The 23,907-nt window shown below is 30.4% G+C and overlaps 1 non-coding gene across 1 annotated transcript; it reads left to right on the forward strand.

Annotated features, from left to right (window-relative positions):
- The first annotated feature begins 4,619 nt into the window (after nt 1-4,619).
- LOC149515656 (small nucleolar RNA R71) lies at nt 4,620-4,727 on the forward strand. Its single transcript, XR_016326374.1, has one exon. It is a non-coding gene; the product is annotated as a small nucleolar RNA R71 (small nucleolar RNA).
- The last annotated feature ends 19,180 nt before the right edge of the window (nt 4,728-23,907 follow it).

Consider the following 23,907-nt stretch of genomic DNA (forward strand, 5'->3'; position numbering starts at 1 on the left):
GCACCCAAAATCAACCAAATTTAAAATTTTTGCACCTATTTTAACATGAAAAAAATACTATATTTTTAGGTGTTACTAGTTTGCATTTTCCATGGTTATAAGTGCAGATGGTGTTGCTTGCTTTTTCCTTCGACATCTTAAAGTTTTTAAATCTCTTGACTAATTAGAGCTAAGTTAACACTTTTCAAACTCCACCTACTAACAAAGAAAAATCAAAATAGTTAAAAATAAGAATAAAATAAATGTTTAGATTATAAAAAGTAGAGAATTCTTATTGATATTGAATCGAACACCACTATAATCCATGGCAATGTCACCATAAACTTGATAGCTTATTTTTGTAATAACTGCAAGTGCACAGACTGATCAAGTAATAAAGTGATAAGTTTTCAAGTATCATTTCTCAAAGGAATAAAAAAAGTAATGTTAGGTGGATTTAAGTACCAAAGGTGACAATCTAAGCTTTTATATCTAAACTAGTGAAAAAGATTGATTTGGATTTACAAAGAAATAAAGAAAGCATAAAAGAAACATTATATAGGCCTAGATCTATTTAACCAATTGTCATTTGGTAAGTATTTGATTGTGGCCAAAACTAGTCTAAAGAAAATAAGATTTGCAACTTGCAAACAATGGGATTAAGAAAGCCGAAAGTTAAAAAAAATAAAAAATAAAACACGATTGCGTAAATTAAAACTTAATTAAAAGAAGTAAGATTACTTATAATCAAAATTTGAATAGGAAAAGAGAGTAATTGTTGAAATTATAAGATCTTGTAAACAATGTTGCAAAGCCAAAAAAAGTATATGAAAAACTTTTACAGAAAACTAGAATACTTTGATTAAAGGAAAAAAGCTAGAAACAACTTGTATTGGCAAATCTATCACCTGAGCCAATAACAACAAACTAAAAAATCTAAAGAGTGAACTAGAGATCTAAAAAAGAAAGAATGTGAAGAATGAGGGATGATTGACAAGTGAAAATACCTTGCCTATTTTATAGGCATAGGTTCGACTAGATGGGGGGATAAGATTACAATAGTTTAAAACTTATTTGAATGCTACAAGATCAAACTAAGCTTCATCTTTAAATGGTTGACCTAACATGGACTCTTTGGCTTTGAAATGTCTTGGTCGAATAGGGTTCATAGGGACTTTATCATGGCTATTGGTTGATGGAAAGGATATCATGATTATTGCTCCTTCATATATCTAACTAAAGTACAATTTCAAGATAATGTAGTTAAAGTTAATCCATAGTTGAATTTAATCCAAGCTCTTGCAATTCAAATGCCAAGAGTCCTTTTCTTATTGCAATTTTTTAAAAAATAAACAAAAGAGTTCTTCTTTCAAACACCCTTGGCTGAATGCATACAATGTCCATTATAGCTTGAAATGGCATTAAGTCTTCTTGGAATATGGCCAAATGTGATAGGGAAGTAAGAATCCTTATGCGCGCAAAATTCTTCAAAAGTGCATCAATCCTCTAGTGTTTTAATCTAGATGAATGGTGCAAGAGTCCATCATGAATGCAACTACCTCTTTTGGCTACATGGATAGGTGATTGAAGGGCATTAGGCTTCGATTACATCCTTGCATTACATGGTTGAATGTCATCTTGTACGTGTGCTTGCATGCATTGTATAGAAATCACATCCAAAAGCCTTCAACCCTAAAAATCATAAAAACAGTATTAATAGCACCAAAATCCATCAAATTTTAAAATTTTGCATCCATTTTGATATAGAAAATCACTATAATTTTAGGTGCTATCACTCATAAACCCCTTTTGCTTACTTTCTTTATTTCTTGGACTTTAAAACTTTGAATTGAGAACTTTGAACTTTCAAGACTTTAAGCAATTACTTTATTTCGGTATTTTTTTCTTTTATTTTCATTAAACCTTTTTTGGCTTTTTATTTTTGCTTTTCTTTTGTTGCTTCTATTTTTTTCTTTATGCCTTTTTTCCTCCCAAATATAAAAACTTGTCCAATAATATCTATAAGCAACATTAGGATAGGTAAAACAATAAAATAGGATAATATCAAAGAAAAAGCTTAGGCTTATTCATGGCTAAAATAAACAAAGAAAATGATATATATCAACGGCTCAAAATATAAAGTACTAGGGATGTTTCATAAAAGGTAGGCTTGAAAAAGGCTTAAACTATCCAAAGAATGCCTAAATAATCTCTTAAGCCAAATATAGTCTAGAAGTTCACCTTAAAGGTTAAATAGGTAAATTTTAAAGTTATATCCATACTTCAAATTTCTATGCAAGTTAAAACATTGCATAACCCTTCATAAAAATCAATGCATATCATAGATCAAGGCTAAAAACATATACATAAAAATCATACTCCATTGAAATCCTTACTAAGAACTCATCTCATGCTTCATTACATTCATACTTCTCTTTATATCATACTTTAGTCAATCTTGAACAATTCATGAAAATTTAACTAAGTTTGCATAATAAAGACTATAGCAGGCCAATTCAATTTGAAAGCAAAGCAATTAGGGTAACGATTTCAAAAACAAGTTAGTTAAAATAGAATTATTTTCCTCCCACACTTACATTAAGCAATACTTCAAACAAAGCAATTAAGAAATAGGAAAAAGAAATACTCCCACAACTTTGTTTTAAGGTTGAATTTTGCATTCTTCATAAGGCATTTCCTTGCATCACTTTCATCCCTAAAAAACTCAAAAACACAAAAAGAATCAAAACATACTTGTCCTAAATAAAAAAAAAAAAATAAAGATATCAAATGCATAAACCATTAATGTAAAACTTAGGTTGCTTCCTAAGCAGGCTAGTTTTGGTCAAGCTTGACCATTTTTAAATTCTAAAATTACCTCATTCCTTTAGGTGGGAGTTTTTCTTATTGCATTGTTCATTGAGGTATTATATAGGCTGAACTAGATCTAGGAGGTGTACTAACTCTACTTGCAATAATAACATATGCTAGACTTAGATTAAGGCTTTGGATGCCAATAGAAAAGATCTACCTAAAAGCAAAAGGGCTTTATTATCCTTCATATCTAAGACAATAAAGTTCCTAAGAAAGGTATACTTACTGGCTTTTACCAAAATATTCTCCAACAATCCTCATGGTTTTTTAGTAGATTTGTCAGTAAATTTATTACTAAATCTTAGAGGTTTCAGTGTGCCATATCCTTAGCTACATAAAAATACTCATAGGCATAAAGTTAATACTAGATTTAAGATCACAAAGAGCTTCATCAAAATATAAATGACCAATTTATAAGAAATAGCAAAACTCCCTAGATCTTTTTGCTTTTTTGGAAGAAGATATTGAAGTGTAGGACTACAGTCCTCTAAAAATGTGGCATTCATCAATTCTTTGAGTAGCTTTTTAGGTATTGGCTTTGGTGTTGGTGGTGCTACCTCAAAAGTTTGCCTTTGAGTTGACATTCTTAGAGCCATTCTCAACCTTTTAACTTCATGATTTTCTTTTTGATCTTGCACTTAAACTTGCTCCACCTCAAGTTGAATACTCTCAAGAAGTGCTCTTCCCACTTACATCAACATCTCACCTTCTTCAACCAAATCTTCACTGAACTCTTCAAGACCTTCATCTTGAATATATTCCTTATTATCTTCTTCAATCTTAAAATTTTTACCCCTCTCCTTATATGGCTCAAAGCTTTCAGGAGCTTCTAAAGTCATTTAGTCAAAGCTCTCTAGAACTTCCCTACCAAACCTTAATAATTCCTCATCTTTCATCACATTATCCTTTCTAATAAAATCCACCTCAAGCTACTTGATGAAACTAGGCAAGTTTATTACCACTAGCTCACCATCATATCATTATTATCAAAATCATACATACCATATTCACCATAGGAATACATAACATTACATGTTTCTTTGCCTTACTTCTTAGGGTTTGACTCGGTATTACTATGCAAAGTTTCTAAAGGTTAGTTGGCTTTGGCTTGAGCTAGTTGACCTATTTAGTTCTCAAGGTTTTTAATTGATGCAGCTTGGCTTTAGATGATTGCATTGTTTGCTTGCATTAGTTAGGTCAACATCTCTTCAAAATTGCTTTTCTCTTCTTAAGGTGGGTTATATAGTGGTGGGTTTGGGAGGAAATTGGTATTTTGGGTTGTGGCTTGGTGATTATGTTGGTTCTAAGAAAAGTTAGAGTGGTTTCTCCAACATGGGTTATAAGTATTGCTATATAGGTTGTAGGTAGGCTTAGATTGTTACGCATACTAGATTGTTTTGATCCTAAATTGGCACTTTTCAATAACATGATGTCCATTACAAATTTCACATTACACAAAAGGGTTTTGTATGGCATGAACAAAGGTAGTTTGGGAAGGGGTTCCTAAAGTATCAATCTTTTTGGTCAAATTTGCTAATTATGAGGTAATGGAAGTAAAAGCATCAAGTTCATATACACCAGTAGTTTTTTTGTGTACCTTACATTCTATGCCCCATTGGTAATTGTTGGCTACCTTCTTTTCAATTAATTCATAGGCTTCCTCACTAGTCTTACTCATAATGGCTCTATTAGTAGTCAAATCTAATGTAGTCCTCATGGAATGTGTGAGACCATTGTAAAATATATGAATTCGCAACCATTGGGGGAGACCGTGATGTGGATACTTGTGTAATAGCTCCTTGAATCTTTCCCAAGCATCATAAAGATTCTCACCATCAAATTACATAAAAAAGAGTTATTTTGTTCCTTTGCTTGGCTATTTTGGCAGGTGGAAATAACTTAGCATGGAACTTTTACACCAAATTATCCCAAGTTGTGATTGATCCAAATGGTAAAGAAGATAACCAACTCTTTACCTTGTCCTTGAGAGAAAAAGGAAAAAGTATTAGTCTAATAGCATTGTTTGAATCACCATTATATTTAAAAGTGACACATAATTCAAGAAAATTAGATAACTGGAGATTTGGATCATTTCTTAGTAATCCTCCAAACTATAAAAAAGTTTGGATCATTTGAACAATAGAAGGCTTAATTTCAAAGTTGTTTATTTGCATAGATGGCCTTCTTATGGATGGTTGAAAACCATCAGCGTTAGGGATAACATAATCACTCAACATTCTATGACCTTCATTGTTTGTATTCACTATTTAGATTGGTGTAGGTGGTATTATTTGCTCTCTTCTCAAATGTCTAAAACTTTTTTCAATTTTGTTGTCAAATGAAGCTAGGTCAACACTTTTAGATTTATGTATATAAACAAAGAAAAAGATCAAAATAATTTAAAACAAATAAAAGTAAATGTTTAGATTACAAATGAGTAGAAAATCCTTATTGATATTGAATTGAACACAACTATAATTCCTAGCAATGGCACCAAACACTTGATTGCTACTTTTTATAATGCCTGCAAGTGCACAGGTCATAATTAAGTAATAAAGTGATGAAATAGAGTATCATCCCACAAAGATTATGAAATTGAATTGTTGGGTGGATTCAAGTACTAAATATGACAAACTAACTCCTTATATCTAAAGTAATAGAAAGGTTGATTTGATTAAAATTGAAAATAATGAAAGAACGTGTAAGGAACAATTCAGGTTAAGATCTCAATATCCAACTATCACTTTGGAAATCTTGGATTAGGTCAAATAGAACTAGATCTAAAAAAAACAAAGATTGAAATTTGAAATAACAAAGATTTGTAACAGCCAAATAAAGTAAAAACATAAAAGAATAAATTGAACAAAAATTGCATAAAATTGAAAGCTTGTATTGAAAACAATAATAATGGCTGAAACTTGTAAACAATAAAAGAATCTTGAAACTAAAACTAGTAAAGAAAAAATGCTTTTGGAAACTAGATCTTGAATTAAAGAATACTTGTATTGAAAAGAACTTAGAAACACTTTTAACTGTGGCTAATCTATCACCTTAGCCAAACTATATAAAAAAAAAACTAAAAAAAATCTAAAAAAAAGGAGAAGAATAAAAGAATGGAATATAGTGGGATGTCAAATACAAGAGAATGTCTCCCTATTTATAGATTGGAGTTTTGGCTATGGGGTAAGGATAAAGAATACAAGTTAAATTCTATATAAACTCTAAAGGATAAAAGTCATATTGATCTTATAGTGTTGGCCGAACAAGGGAGTCTTGGACTTTGTAGAGCCATTGTTGAATATGCTTCTTAGAATGCAATCTTGGACATTCATCACACTTGCATGCACATGATCTTTGAAATCTTGATGGAGTTTCGACTAGACTTTCATAATCAAGGCCTTCTAATGGGTTTTCATCCAAACTTTTAAAATTAATCTTGCAAAATTCCTTCTTTAAATATAACTCTTTAAATGATTGATCAAAAAGTCATAGTGCAATCAAAACTCCTCTTGGCCAAATACATCATAAAGTCCTTCCTTGAATAAAAGTCTTCAAATATCACATGCATGTAGGAGTCCTCTTGAGTTTAAGAAAACCGAATGCTTATAGGCATATAAGTACCATTAAGATTCCTACTTCAAGTTGAATTTAGAAAACCTATTTCAAGTAGAATTCAATTAAATCCTTGTTATGCATGGCTGAACATTACAAGATTTGATCATGTCTTAATCTTGCATGGACTTTGCAAATGAATAGAAATCCTACTCCGAGTAGACAAACCTATAGATTAAGAAAACAAACATTAAACGCACTAAATTCAAGCAAATTTTAAAGTTTTTCCAACCAAATTGAACTTGTAAATCTCTATATATTTTAGTGCTATCAAGCCTTTTCCAAACAAACAAAAAGATCTAAGGAGTTTCACTATCTCCTGTAAAATTGGTCATTTAAAATTTGATGAAATGCTTTGTGATCTTAGGCCTAGTATTAATCTTATGCCTATGAATGTTTTTATACAGCTAGGATGTCATTTACTAAAACCTCCAACATTCAACATAAAATTTGCTAACAGATATTCTAAGACACCATAAGGAATATTGGAGAATGTTCTGGTAAAAGTTAGTAAGTATGCCTTTCTCATGGATTTTGTTGTTTTGGATATAAAGTATAATGAAGCCCCCTTACGTTTGGTAAACCTTTCCTATTAACATCTAAGGCCTTAATTGATATGTATAACTATGATTTTATTTTGAGATTTAAGGAAAAAAATTCAATTTATAATTGGAGGATATAGTTTCCTTAGAGATGATAAGGATGTGCAAGTAGTAGCTAGAGTTAAGGAAAAGGAAAAACCTAATGTTAGGGAGCCAAAATTAATCTTTCAATCCCATTCAACCAGCCCACAATGCACCCATCCTTGCAAGCCCAAAACTAAAACCACTAGCCCTAAGCCAAATATTCCCACCATTGATCCAAGTCCCGCATATGTTATATTTGCGATGAGAGTTAGTACCAAGGTTGTTAATATCATATCGAACAACATTTTGATTTTCTTTAAAAATGTTGTATATGCCAATACCAATTGTTTCAGTATATTCTTTTGGATATTTTGATTTAGTACAAATATATTTATAAATATAAATTAACTTGTAAAGTTTAATATTATTAGTAATCTACAAAATAAATATGCAATATCTTTAAAAATTAAATAAATAAGTTTAAAAGTATAAAAAATAATATCATAATTTTTTAAAGATATTTTTAAACATTTAATTTGATCATATGATATTGAAATAAGTATTTTTTCATGTAAAGATTACTATGAAAACAAAGAGATGAAAAAAATTAACCTTGGCTTCATGATTGTTAAACATTAGAAAGGGAGCACAATTGCTTTCTTGAAAGATATTAAAATACTTATAAATTTTAGTTTGAAAAAATAATGTATAAAAAAAGTTACAATAAAAAAATAGAGAAATTCAACTTTTAAAAGTTATTTTGTTAATTAATTTTATTTTTATTAGGTTAAAAACAGTCAAACAACAAAAGGTAAATTAAAAATTACAAAACATGTTTCACATTCATGTACCGGCTGAAACAAGTTAATCCATTGAAATTCACCAAAATCAACTTAAACTAACAAAAATAGCCGGTATTACACCGTATCAAATTTGGTACAAAAAATCATCATTAGGTGTATCGTATTTTAACATAATTGAAATGTACTGACTGGTAAACTAGTACCAAAACAAAATTAACCACTATGTTAGTACACCTCTTAAATCTAATTTATTCTATGTGATACCTCAATGGAGAACGCAACAAGGTAAATTCCCTTCTCAAGGAATGAGGTAATTTTTAGATTTTATTAATGGTCAAGCTTGACCAAAATTAGCACTACTTGGGAGACAACCTAAGTTTTACATTAATAGTTTATTCACATACATCTATTTTCTCTATTCTTATTTAATTTCATAGGATAGGTATACTTTGAGTATTTTCTTGTTTGAAGTGTTTTGTAGCAATGAAAGTGATGCAAGGTGATACCTAATGGGAATTTCAAGATTTGGCCTTAAAGCAAAGTTCGGGGGAGTATTTCTTTTTTCTAGTTCTTAAATGTTTTGTTTGAAGTATTGCTTTATGTAAGTGTGGGGGAAAAAATGCTTTTGAACTAATCTTGTTTTCAAAATTTTTACCCTAATTTCTATATTTTCAAACCGAATTGGCATGCTATAGTCTCTATTATGCAAAATTAGTTAATTTTTCATGAATTGTTCAAGATTGACTTAAGTATTATATGAGTAGAAGTATAAATGTAGTGAAGCATGAGATGAGTTCTTAAGTAAGAATTTTGGTTTAGTATGATTTTTATGTTTTATGTTCTTAGTCTTGATCTATAATAGACATTGATTTTTGTGAAAAGATTTGCAATGTATTAAGTTACATATAGATTTAAAGAATGAATATAACTTTAGAATTTACCTACTCAACCCTTAAGGTGAAATTCTAGACTATATTTGATTCAAGAAATGATCTAGGCATTCTTTGGATAGTTTGAGCCTCTTTCAAACCCACCATTAATAATGCATTAGTACTTTACATTTTGAGCTTTTATATATATCCTTTTCTTTGTTTATTTTAGCTACATGAATATGCCTAAGCCTTTTTTTTGAATTTATCTTACTTTTTGTTGTTACCCAACCTAAATATTGCTTACACAATTATGTTGGACAAATTAAGAGAACAACCCATTGTATTTGGGAGGAAGGGAGGTGAAATCAAAAAGAAAAAGCTTGGAAAAAAGAAAAAATAAGATGAAATTGCTACATGAAAAAAAAAGTCAAAATAAAAATGCCTCAAAATGGAAAGTCTCAAAAATTCTCAAATTTTTAAAATCATTAGTCCATGAAAGCAAGAAAGTAAGCAAAAGGTTTATGAGCCTAAATTTTCCTCTTTCCTACCTTGACCCAAGCCTTACATTATAAGCCTAAAAGGCCTTTGATCTTGAGTCAAGTATGCAAGTCTAACATCAGTGGAGAGGGAAAAGGAAAGTAAACACATAAAGTATATTCTTTCAATTGATATGTGATGGCATATGTTGTATTCTTTCTACTCAAATTATATGTGAGGATTAGAGATGGATTAACTTCATGTGCATAGAAATTGCATAATATTGAAAGCTTATTTTTGAATGAGTTTCTTGTTAGCTGTGTTTGTAAATATTTTTATATTATGCTATAGTACATGATTGAGAATTTATGTAACTTTGACTTTGTGCACGTGAATATTGATTTTTAGTAATGTTGATTTAAGAGTTTTGCTTGAGGACAAGCAAAGATTTAAGTCTAGGGGTTGTGATAACACTAAAATATATAGAGATTGACAATTTTTTTTAATAAAAATTTTTTGAAAATTTCTTGAATTTGGTAACTTTTATGTGTGTTTTCTTTATCTATAGACTTTTTTACATGGAACATGATTTACATGCAAAACCATGCAAAAGTCCATGCAAGATGATATTTGGCCATGCAAGATTATATTCGGCCATGCAAGAACCCATTTAGCCAAATCTATTTAGTTTATGGTTTCCTAAATTCTACTTGAAGTAGGAATCCTAACGACACTTAACTCCTAGATATTTTCAATTTTCCCACATCCAAGAGGACTTCTACATACATGTGATAGTTAAAAACTTTTATTTAAGGATGCACTCCTAGATGCATTTGACCAAGAGATTGTAATGGCACAATGACTCTGTTGATCCCCATTAAAAAAGTTGTATTTAAAGAAGGACTCTTTAACTTTTATTCTTAAGAATTTAAATCTAAAGCAAATATATGGTCTTGATAAATGTTTCGCTAAAATTCTTTGAAATATTGCAAGATCAAAAGCATGCAAGTGTGATGAACGACCAAGATTGAATCTAAGAAGCATATCCAGCCAAGGCATTCCAAAAAGCAAGAAACCATGTTTGGCCAACCTCTTATGGATCAAGGTAACTTCTATCTTTTAGAGTTTAGATAAAATGTAACTTGTATTCTCTTTCCTTACCCTATAGCTGAACCCTTTACTATAAATATGAAGGCCTTCTCTTGTATTTCACATTATACTCTACACCATTCTTCTTTTTCTTTTTTATTTGCTTTAGTTTCTTAGTTTTTCTAGTTTTTTTTTTTTGTATGAGGTTAAAGTGATGGATTACCCATTTCAAAATGCTTTTGTTTTCAAAATTCTTTCTTTAGTTCAATACAAGCATTCTTTACTTTACAGCTTTCTTGTTTTTGGTTTTTAAGTTCTTTTATTCTTTACAAGTTTCAACCATAGTTCTTTTTTCCGTACAAGCTTTTAGTTTTGATGCAATCTTTTATCAATTGTTTCTTTTATGCAATCCTACTTTCGGCAATCATAAAAGTTTCTTATTTCAAGTTTTAAACTTTGATTCTTTAGATCCAGTTCTATTTGGCCTTAATCCAAGATTCTTAGTGATAGTTAGATATTGAAATCTTGGCTTATATTAGTTTTCTTTATATGTTCTTGATGTATTATTCTTTTAATCAACTCAATCTTTCTTTTTTTAGATATAAGATAACAGTTTATCACCTTTGGTACTTGAATCCAACCAACAATTCAATTTTGTAATCCTTGTGGGATGATACTCTATTTCATTACTTTATTACTCAATGATCTGTGCACTTGCAGACATTATAAAAAGTAGCAATTAGATGCTATGTGCTATACTAAATGTTTTGGTATATGGAAAAGCTGAAAGCCATATAGCTAGTTGCTTTACATTTTGCTATCATTTGACAAGAATAATATCAAGTTACAAAGTGATTATGTTTTACTCTATATGATGGCAAAATTAGTTTGAAAGAGTTTCAAACATAATATGACCATTAATTCTATAAACCCATTCTAAAAACAAATTTTCCTTTAAGGTAGCTAAAGAAGAATTTTAGATCAAGAAATTTTAAAAGTTGAACTCTATGATTCCAAACATTTTTTAGAACAATGGAGCCATTGCATGAGCAATAAGAATTACGGTCTAAGAAATGATCCAAATATGTATTGAGGTATTACCATTTGATCACAAAGATAATCAAAAGAAATGGTACAAAAGTATAACAAGTTGCCATAAAGGATAAATGTAGCACATCCTTTCACTATACCACTATCCCATGATTGCCATATGAAAGTGTTCGATATTAGATATTAAGGCAATTGGTATTAGTGTAAGTGGGAGATTTTTAGTAAGATACCTTAAGACCAAAAAGATTAGCTACGGGGTACATATCATATTACGCATTTCTATTATTATTAAAGGCATTCTTTATCTATGAGATTATATACACATAATTAATATTATTTAGTTCTTATAGGTAAAGTCCTTGGAATAAATATGCTTTGCAAGGGAATTACAATACGATTGTAATTATGAGATAATTATTGCATTAAAGCATTATTCCTAAATTGTTCCTAGTCGATGCTTTGTCAAGAAAGGACATTGATAAAAGTTGTTGAGACCAGAACATAGTAATGCTCTTGCTTATGAAGCAAGCAACTGATCTCATAGGTTAAAGTTTGGGTAAACTTGAGCTAATATATGGGATCTTTTTACAATAACAAGTTCACTAAACATGACCCAAGATGAGAATCACTATAGGGGATTAGGTTTTTAGTGGCTTTTTTTCACGTTTAGCGGTGTTTTTATCATAAAATGTTGCTAAATGTAGTAACATTTATAGTAGAAAATGTCACTAAATTTAGCAGCATTTATAGTAGAAAGCAGCACTACATTTTGGCATTTAACTACGTTTTTAGGCACAAATGCTACTAAATTAAAAATTTTAATTTTTTAATTTTCTTTTAAGATTGATAATTATCATTAAATAAAAAATATTAAAAGAAATAAAAATGAACTTAAATTCATAAACTGAATATTATAAATACATAATTTGTTCCAATATGGATAGAACACAAAGTTTAATACATGCAATAACATTCAAATTATTTTATTACACTAACAAAAAATCTAAAATGTATGGAATTGATGACTGCATAGATTTGGAACACTACTATTTGATGCACAATGAATCCTTTCAAGCAAGATTAAGTCATTTCATCAAACACCATAATTTGGAAAAACAAAAAAAAAAAGGGCCAAGATGAAATGGAAAAAAAAAAACAAATAGACTATTTCAAAATGGTTTCCTAAGGATATCTTGAATAAATCAACAAATTCATATTAACAAGCAATAATTTTTTAGTAATTTCAAAAATATTCTATTGAAAAAAAAACTAAGCCTAAAATTTCATTTGTATTTGTAACTAAATTCAACGTTTGATTTCAAGTTTTTAAAAGAAAAACCCTATTTCTTTCACTTTCTGTTATATCTTGAATTTTTCTTATCAACCAAACAAAATCAAACTCAAAACTGCAATAACGAAATAAATTAGTAAAAAAAAAAAGAACGGCCAAACACTGAAAATTGCCAATGTTGAAACGGAGCTTACTAATAAAGCTTGAACGATGATAGAAATGCAACAAATCAGACAGGAAGTTTAAGGATTGGACCCAAAATGCAAGAAAGCTAATTTGAAAATTGTAAAAAATGAAAGGAAGAAAGATGAGAATTGACCACAAAATAACTAAAACTTAGGCTAAAAATGAGAAAAAAGTGACCTAGAATGAGCAAAAATGGAAAAAATGTGTAGGAAAAAAAAAGCAAAAAAGAGGTCTCACGAATTTGAAATTTAAAAAAAATTTAGCAGCGGGAAAATGTGATTATTGAAAGTGTTTTGGCCAAAAAACATCTTTAATAATCCTCTCCAATTTTTTTTTTTAGGATTATTCAAGATATTTCGGGCCAAAAATGCCTTTAATAATCCCCTCTAATTTTAATTAAAGGGGATTATTTAAGGATTTTTTTGCTAGAAAATGTCTTGCATAATCCTTTACAAAAAATTGAATGGGGTTATTCAAGGCATTTCTGGCCAAAAACACCTTCAATAATTCCTTTCAATTTTTTTTTGGGATTATTCAAGACATGTTTGGCTAAAAACGCCTTGAATAATCTCTTTCCATTTTTTTTAGGGATTATTCAAGGCGTTTTTGGCCAAAAACACCTTCAATAGTCCCTTTAATTTTTTTGGGATTATTCAAGGCATTTTCTGTCAAAAACACCTTTAATAATCCCTTTCAATTTTTTGGGGGATTATTTAAGGCATTTTGGTCAGAAAATGCCTTGAATAATCCTTTACAAAAAAAGGTAAGTAGGGTTATTTAAGGTATTTCTGGCTAAAAATGTTTTCAATAATCCCTTCTAATTTATTTTTGACGATTATAAAATGCCACTAAATTCTTATATAGTGACATTTTGATTTAAAAATGTCACTAAAAATATAATTTTGTGAATTTGTTGACCTAAATGCCGCTATATACTTTGACTTTTGTAAAAAAAAAAAGAAAAACACTGCTAACCTTATAAAAACATGAAACTTTATGGTGTTTATTTAAAAATGTTGCTAAAAAATAGCCACTAAATCTCCATTTTGATGTAGTGAATGCTATATGGTAGTTCACATAGTATCTATATCTACATTCTCATGTGATGGTTATGTAAGTGATCCTTTGACTTGAGATTATGTATGATATTATATGATGAATGTTATATTTTCACTTTACTTTTGGTTCTAACCAATTATGGTCTAGTTAAGTATTATTGGGTATAACATGAGGCATATGAAGATGCATGAAGTAATCAAGATGGGATTCATCACCTTTTGTGATCAAGAGAGTATCTTAATTAGTCTTGATTAAATTAACTTAAGAAATCTTTGGCCAAAGTGAAATAAGAGTTTAGAATTGTTTTAAAGCTTATTTGTGAGATAACATCAAGGATAAGACTTAACAGGGTTAAACAAGATTGAGTAGATACTAAACCATACTCAATGTTCAAATTGAGATACTATGTGATGAAAGGATATTAATTATATATTAGGACCATTCACAGTTAGGTTGTCAAGCCATATGGACTTTTCTTTACCTATTGGGTGTCATGACAATGTACCTAGCATTGATCATAATCTGTAACCACAACATTGGCTAATTGGAGAAATAATGATGAAGTTAAAAAGTTTGTTTCATCCATAGCCAAATAGTAAAGCTCACAATGGTTATATTTATTACTAACATGCTAAAGAAAATGGGTCACACATAATAGGATAGTTGTAAAAGATTAAAATTGGGACAAATTTAATTGGACTTAATTTGGTTTAGTGAGACAAAAAGATAGAGGAAATTAAACAAGAGAGAAAAACTTTCCTTGTTAAAAGATTTCCGCCAAGCATGGGATCAACAAGAGAGAGAAATTTTCCTTGTTTAAACCTAATAGGTCTTCTTAAAATAATAAGAATGTTTTAGTCATCATTTGTGTCAAGAATCACAAAATCAACTTGGAATGCATACTTGTCAACTTTTAGAAGAACATTCTCCATAACTCCCTTAAGATGCTTTATGATCAAATTAAGCTTAATTAAAGAAAATGTTACCGATAGAACAAGGAATAGAGAAACTCCTTGGATCATTAAGCTTAATTTAAAACTTCCTTTGTAACATGATACTACATTCCTCAGTGCATGTAACATTTTACAATTCAGCAAGTAGATCATCCAAATTAGACTTTTTGACATATGCAAATGTGAATGGTGACCTATGTGGGATACATATTCTTGGAGTAAACTTCATTTGATCATTTTCTTTTTGTACCTTATTTTGAATCCAAAATCTTTCATGCTAGCCTCCTTTTCAACAAGTTTTCTTTCCACAACCACTTCAATAACTAACTTATCCTCTAAGATTTTCTTTTATCACCAAATTTTCCTTAAGCATGGCGTTTAGAATTGTCTTATTGTCCACAACTTCCCCTTTTGTCAAATCTTCTTCCATAGGATCTTTTTCTATTTTCTCCCCTCCAATAATTTCATCAACCTCAAGATTAGCATCACTAGGATCTTTTTTAAGCTTCATCATTTTTTCTTCAACAATTTTGATAAAATTAAGCATTTTTACCATAACATGTTGTAGGGAATTGTGCATCATTATATATAGTTAAAGCAGTGGAATTTTTAAAATTTTAATTCCCTAAAGCCAAGATCAATCAACAAGATTATACAAACTATAAATATATATCCAAGCATGCATAATTTCGGTTAAGGTTGTTACCTTGAATGCCGAAAATCCCTTGGTTCAATTTGATGGCCTTTCAAATAGATTCCAAGCCAAGAAGCTGTCCAAGTGTTAAGTCTATAATGGTAATCCACATGAACTCTTGTAAAAGAACCTTCTCCAAGGTTTGGCAGAACTCAAAGCCACATTCTAGCTAGTAAGTGTTTGGAAGACCTCTTGTATTTTCTTGAGTGAAACCTCTTTCTCTTAGTTCTTTCTTTTAGTTCTTTCTTGTTTCTTCTTTACATACTTCCTTACAAAACAAGGTAGCTTCATGGTCTTTTTATAGAGGAAGTATTCAGTAATGCTTGGAATGCAAATTTTCACAGTTAACCTTATGGCAGTCAAATGTACCAAATAAGGGAAACTCTTTCCCTTGTTTTTATTTCCTTTATTTTTGGTCATACCAAAATCAATTAAGTCCATCTTAATTTATCCCAATTTTAATATTTCACAATTGTCCTATTATGTGTGACCCATTATGTTATTTAGCATATTGGTAATAAATACAAGCATTGTAAGCTTTCATATTTCGGCTATAGATGAAACAAATTTTTTGTCTTCATCACCAATTCTCCAATTAGCTAATCTTATGTTTATTGATCATGATTAATGCTAGCTTTATTGCCATGACCTCAATTGCTAATGACAAGTACATACGGTTTGACAACCTATCTGTGAATGGTCTTAGTATATAATTAATATCCTTTCATCACATAGTATATTGGTTTAAGCATTGAGTATGGTTTGGTGTCTACTTAATCTTTTTCAACCAAGTTTAGTCTTGTCCTTGACATTAACTCACAAATAAACTCTAAAATAATTCTAAACTCTTATTTCACTTTGGCCAAAGATTTTTCAAGTTAATTCAATCAAGACTAGTTCAGATAATCTCTTGATCACACAAGGTGATGAATCCCATTTTGATTACTTGATGCATCTTTATATATCTCATGTTATACCCAACAATACTCGATTGGAGCATTCTTGGTTAAAACCATAAGTAAGGTTAAAGTATAAGATTCATCATACAATATGACAAGTAATCTTAAGTCAAAGGATTATTTAAACAACCATCACATGGGAATTTAGCTACAGACACTCTGAGAACTACCATATAGCATTATCATATTGGGTCATGTTCAGTGAACTTGTTCTTGTAACAAGCACTTACATGTTAGCTCACGTTTATACAAACTTCAACCTATGAGATTGGTTGTTTGCTTCATAAGTAAGAGCATAATCATAAGCTAGTCTCAGTAGCAATTGTTAATGTTCTCTTATGATAATGCATCGACTTGGAACAATTTTGGAACATATAGCTTTTATGCAAAGATGATCTAATAATTACAATCTAATTGCAATTTCCTTGCAAAGCTTTATTTATATTTTGAGGACTTTATCATAACATCAACATTGAAATATATGTACACAAGCTTAATGATAGAGAAATAATACCTTTATAAGATATCAATTATCAAAGTACTACAAATATGACAATATCTTAGCCAAAATATGATTCGGCTTGATGGGCAAATACCAACAATTTCTCACTTGCACTAAAGCTAATCATTCATGTTTGTAATACAATATTTGACTACATGCTTATCATGTTTCTATTGGGACATAACTTTAGTAAGAGGATCAGTAATGTTATAATCAATGAGTACTCATTCATTTTTCATATCACCTTTAGAAATAAAGTCTCTAATGAAATGATATCACATCAATACATGTTTGGATCTTTGATGAGACCTTGGTTCTTTGGCTTGAGCGATAGGTCCATTGTTAATAAACTATTGTCAGATCAACAATCTTAGGAACAATGCTAGTTCAGTTACGAACTTATTGATCCAAATGGCCTCTTTTGTAGCCTTAGATACAGAAATGTATTTGGTTTCTGTTGCAAAGTTTGTAGTTTTACTCTATTTGAAACTTTTCCAACTCACTCTCCATTATCTAGAGTAAAAATATAGCCACTTTGAAACTTGTTATCATCCTTGTTGGATTGAAAGCTTGCATCACAATAGCCCTCAGTAAGGACTTCAACTCTACCATAGATAAAAAACATATCCTTAGTTCTTCTCAAGTGCTTAAAGATTTTTTCATGGCCTTTCAGGCACCTAGATTTGCTTGATATCTACTTGTTATGCTTAAAGCATATGAGATATCAAGCTTTGTGCATAGCATTACATACATAATGGATCCAATTGTCAAGGCATATGGAACCTTATAGATGTTATCTTTCTCAATTTGCTTGTTAGGACACATGTCCTTGGAAAGATTTATGCCATACAACATTGGCAAGAATCCTTTTTTTAAATTATTTCATGCTAAACTCTTTTACCACTTTCTCTATGTATCTGCATTGTGAGAGACCAATCAACCTTTTTGATCCATCGCTGTAAATTCTTATGCCTAGTACATATGTTGCTTTTCCCAAATCTTTCATGGAAAATTTCTTTGATGATTAAATCTTGGTAGATTATAACATAGGTATATCATTTCCTATAAGTAATATGCCATCCACACTTAGCACTATGAAAATGATTGCACTCCCACTTGTCTTCTTGTATACACAAAGTTCATTTACATTTTTTATGATACCAAATTCTATAATTGCTTCATCAAAGCGTATATTCCAACACCTTGATACTTGCTTAAGGCATTCTTTTTGCATTCAAAACCTTCGAGTTGTGTCATGTACAAATCCTCTAGTAAATTCCCATTAAAGAATGCCATTTTGACATCTATTTTCTAATCTTATAACCATGGTATACGACAATAGCAAGCAAAATCCTAATGAATTTTAACATGGCTACTGGTAAAAAAGTTTCATCAAAATTAACTCATTGTTTTTTATTATAACCTTTTACAACTATCTTGGCTTTGTATGTTTGTACATTCCCATCCATGTCGATTTTCTTCTTGAAAACCCACTTGCACCCTATGGGTTTTATCCCTTCAAGTGGTTCCACCAAAGTCTAAACTCAGTTTGCATACGTGGATTCCATTTTGAATTTCATGGCCTTATGCCATTTCTCAAAATCAATGTCCAACATTGCTTGTTGATAGGTAGTAAGGTCATCATCTATCATATACTTATCCTTGTCCATGAAAAATTCATATATGTTAGGAGCTTGATGAGTCCTACTTGACCTATAGAGTTTTTATGTACTTTGAGCTTTCGGCTGTGCATTTGATGCCTTGGCCATTGGCTCAAGTTTTATCCTTGTGTCAATTTATGTTTCTTGAATTTCTTCAAATTCTACTTTACTCCCACTATTCTCTTTAAGGATAAACTCTTTTTACAAAAAGAAACCATGTCTAGAAACAAACACCTTTTGTTCCCTAAAATTGTAGAAATAATATCCAATAGTTTCTTTTGCATATCCCACAAATTTACACTTAACTGATCTAGCTCCAAGCTTGTTGGCTTATGTATGATTCACATAAGCATCAAATCCCCAAATCCTTATGCGTGACAAGTTAGGTATTTTCCCTTTCCACATCTCATATGGTGTCTTGTCAACAGATTCATATGGAACTATATTTAGAAGATAAGTGACTATTTCAAATGCATAATCATTTTTATATGATCATCAGTGAATGTAATGAAATTAGAGTATTCTCATCTAGCTATTACGTTCATTGGGCCACATGCATTCGAATGTATTAGTCCAAGAACCATACTAGCTCTTTCTCCTTTTCTAGTAAAAAGTGATTTAGTCATCTTTCTAAGCAAACATGATTTATAAGTTCCATATGATTCATAATCAAAAGGATCAAAGTATCCATATTTATGCAACTTTGTTATTCTTATTTCATTGATGTGACCAAGCCTATAGTGCAACCAGTAAGATTGATTCGGTTTATCTAGTTTAGTCTTCTTGGCATTTATATTAAGAGCATCATTGTTTTATGTAAGAACATATAAGCTACTATCATACATTCCAATGCCATAAAACACATCATTTAAATAAAATAAACAACAATTACATTTAATATTAAATGAGTATCCATCATTCATACTTAAATAAGAAACTTAAAGGATATTTCAAGTCATGATGATAACATAAAAACAATCTTTTAGTTCTAAACTAAACCAAAAGGTAAAGGTAAATAATAAGTCCCCACAACATAGGCAACAACACTTGCACCATTTTTGACATGCAAGACCACCTCTCCCTTCTTTAGGCATTTACTCTTCTTTAGTCCCTATATGTCATTACATAAGTGAGAACCACATCTAGTATCCAATACCTAATAAGATGTGCCAAGAAGAGATAGATTGATCTCAATCATAAACATGCCTAAAGTAGAAGTATTTTTAAACTTATTCTCCTTCAAGCTTGCCAAGTAGACTTTGCAATTCCTCTTCGAATGACCTTTCTTACCATAATGGTGACATGCACCCTTGTCCTTCTTGATGTTGCTAGCAAGCTTGATGGCCTTACTTGCATCCCTTTTCTTACCAACCTTCTTACCTTTTTTTTTCCTGGTTGACTTTTTCTTAGCCTTAAATAAAGAAACTAGAAAAGCCTCAAGCTTTTGATTCTTAATGAATTTTTTTACAGTGTTAAGCATATTCATCAATTGTGGTAATGTTACTTCTATCTTATGCATATTGAAGTTCATTATAAATTGTGAAAAGCAATTAGGAAGAGATGACAAGATCAAGTCAACACTTAACTTATAATCTATCACAAATCCTAACTGTCCAAGTTTATCAATCCAATTGATCATTTTAAGATAATGTACTTTAATTGAAGTGCTCTTAGACATCAATGTTCGAAATAATTCCTTAAAAGGTCTCAAACCTCTCAATCCGCCCTTGTTTCTCAAACAATTTTTTAAGGTGCAAAATGATTGTTGGAGGATCCATATTCTCATGTTGCCTTTGCAATTTAGGGGTCATGCTAACCACCATGACACATACAAATTAATTAGCATGGTCTTTATGGGTTTCATAAACCCACCACATTGCACATCAGCACTAGCATCTTTTTCCAATGGAACCAATTCATCAAGAACATAAAAAATTTTCTATTGCCTTAGGACAAACTTCATATTGCAACACCAATCATTAAAGTTAGGCCTTGTGAGTTTATTAGCATCAAGTATGTTACAAAATGACAAGTTATTATTCATTTTGCAACCTATAAAATATGAACAAGTATCAGTCGTAAATTTCAATACCAATATAAATAAGGTCCAAATCTATATATTGGTTGCTTCCATTATTTTAATCAAATTAATAGCCCTCACTATCAATTCAAAAAAATTATATTTTTCTAGTTGGCGAGAATCCCATTTAGTTTACCATAACCTTGAGGTTTGTCTCAACAAGCCATGATAAATAAATTAGCTAGATAACTTGCTTATCAATCACATCCCCAAGTGACTCCTAGAGCAATTGGGTGGCAACTCCTTGTCTAATCACATCTTATGTGATTCACCTAATCATTCACCTAATCATTGCCTTTATCATTAGATGGTTAAGTTTTTCACATTAAACAATACAATGATAGTTAAGTAAAACCCGTTAACCATAACACAACCTTATTTCAAATAACAAGTGCCTTGAGTTTTGTCTCAACAATCCCCATTAGTAGAAAGTTCAATTGTTTATGTTAATGAAAAGCATCAAGACTTAATATTTTTCATGAGGGATTTTTTATTCATCATAGATCTCATCAAGCATGCATAAGAATTGATCAGATATCCAATACATGTAATCTTACCATGCATCTCATAATTATTTGTGACATTTATCATATATAAATTCTAGCATATACAATAATAAATCAATATAGCATACAAGGTATTTATCTCATAACTAACATGCATACTACAACAATCATTATGCTTGGTTCAAATTCATGATCTTGCACATCTATTCTTTGAATCAATACCAATATCATATATCAATCATCAATCCAACTCAATGTGATACAAGGCATAGACATGTTTAGCTAGCATGGCCGATTATGTCCAACTATTATCTTAGGAACATTAATTTGCAATCATAATTTCCTAAACAATTAAGGAATTATAATTGTGCTTTAATTTTAATGTAACATGATTGACATCATTCTAAGCCATTTAGGAATGCCAATCAATTAAAAATTAAGCCAAATTACATGCATTGGGAATTTTCTAGTCCAATTAGGTGTTGTAGTGAAATAATTTCTTGTTAATTAGAAGTTCTAAACGATTTAGAAAGTTTGATTCAATTTGGATTTCATATGAAATCTTATTTTTTAAACCTAAACTATTGAGGAATCCAAATTCAACAAGAAATAGAACCAATCAAGGCTTGGCCAAAAACCTATCCAATAAGGAAAGAAAGTTACGACTAGGATAGTTTTATGGAAACTAGGTAGTTTTGGCCATCTTTTGCTATGTCGTACCTACTAGCCACCATCCATGAGCTCATACTCTTTCCCATGCTTTCTTATGATTTTTGAATCACAAGTAACAAGTACTTTGAGTTTTAAAAAAAACAGTGCACTAAACTAGGTGAACAAGAAGGCAAAATTCGAAATCTTGATAAACAAGTTTCCTAAGATTCCCGATATTGATTACTAAGTAGATTTTCATCAAAATCTTAGTGAGAAAGGCTTTGAAGTCTCTTAACTTGTAAGAATACTAGCTGCATCAAGAAAACCAAATACCATAATCATATTAGGGTAACCATGCATCATATGCATATTTTACATGCTTAGCTACCACTAGCAGATTTCTGGGCTGAACTTATCATCAACTTTTGAATGACCCAATCAACTCCAAAAGTTCTGAACGTTTTACACAATAATCATAAATATGCCTATTTTCACTTGTTAAAATTTTGTACCCAAATGAAATCCCTAGAGTGAGAAAAAATTTTTGTAATATCACTACAGCAGAATTTTTCCTGATATGGATAGATTGCAAACAAAAAATTCATTGAGCATGCAAATGATATCCATAAATCATAAAATTTAAAACTAATCATCCTAAGACATCATTCTTTGATATTATAAAAGAATCAAATCAAAAAAATACAGAAAACATTAATCTTCTAGCCTCTACATCACAATAACAGATTGCAATCAAAACAGTTTTAATATCATGAACAACCAAACAAACTTCTAATTTGTATAGTCTATATTGACAAGGCTTTGATACCACTTGTAGGGAATTCTGCATCATTATACAGAGTTAAAGCAGCAAAATTTTTAAAATTTTAATTCCCTAAAGCCAAGATCAATCTACAAGATTATACAAACAACATATATATATATATACAAGCATGCATAGTTTCGGCTAAGGTTGTTACCTTGAATGCTGAAAATCCCTTGGTTCAATTCCAAATAGATTCCAAGCTAAGAAGCTAGCCAAGTGTTCAGCTTCTAATAGTGATCCTCATGAACTCTTGTGAATGAACCTTCTCTAAGGTTTGGTAGAACTTAAAACCACTCTCTAATGAGTAAGTATTTGTAAGACCTCCTGTATTTTCTTGAGTGAAACTTCTTTCTCTTAGTTCTTTCTTGTTTCTTCTCTAGATATTTCCTTATAAAAGGGGATGGCTTGGTGTTCCTTTTATAAGGGAAGCATTCGACCACATTAGGTTTAATGCTTGGAATGCAAATTTTCACAATTAACCCAATGCTAGCTAAATGTACCAAACAAGAGAAACTCTTTCTCTTGTTTTTATTTCCTCTGTTTTGTTCATACCAAAATTAAATTAAGTCCAACTTAATTTATCCCAATTTTAATCTTTCACAATTGTCCTAATGTGTGTGACCTATTAGGTTCTTTAGCAAGTTGGAAATAAACACAAGTATTGTAAGCCTTAGTATTCGGCTAAAGATGAAACAAAGTTTTTGTCTTCATCACCAATTCTCCAATTAGCCAATCTTATGTTTATAGATCATGATAAATGCTAGCTTCAATGCCATTACCCCCAATGGCTAAAAAAAAGTCAATATGGCTTTGCAACCTATCCATGAATGGTCTTAGTGTATAATTAATATCTTTTCATCACATAGTATTTTAGTTTGAACGTTGAGTATAGTTTAGTGTCTACTCAATCTTGTTTAACCATGTTTAGTCTTATCATTGACATTAACTCACAAATAAGCTTTAGAACAACTTTAAACTCTTATTTCACTTTGGCCAAAGATTTCTCAAGTTAATTCAATCAAGACTAGTGAGATACTTTCTTGATCACACAAGGTGACAAATCCCATCTTGATTACTTTATGCATCTTCATGTACCTCATGTCATACCCAACAATACTCGACTAGAGCATTCTTGGTTAGAACCATAAGTAATGTAAAGT

This window comes from Durio zibethinus, chromosome 12, assembly GCF_047325235.1.
Source record: "Durio zibethinus cultivar Kanyao isolate XHJ-2024 chromosome 12, ASM4732523v1, whole genome shotgun sequence".
Classification (NCBI taxonomy): Eukaryota; Viridiplantae; Streptophyta; class Magnoliopsida; order Malvales; family Malvaceae; genus Durio; species Durio zibethinus.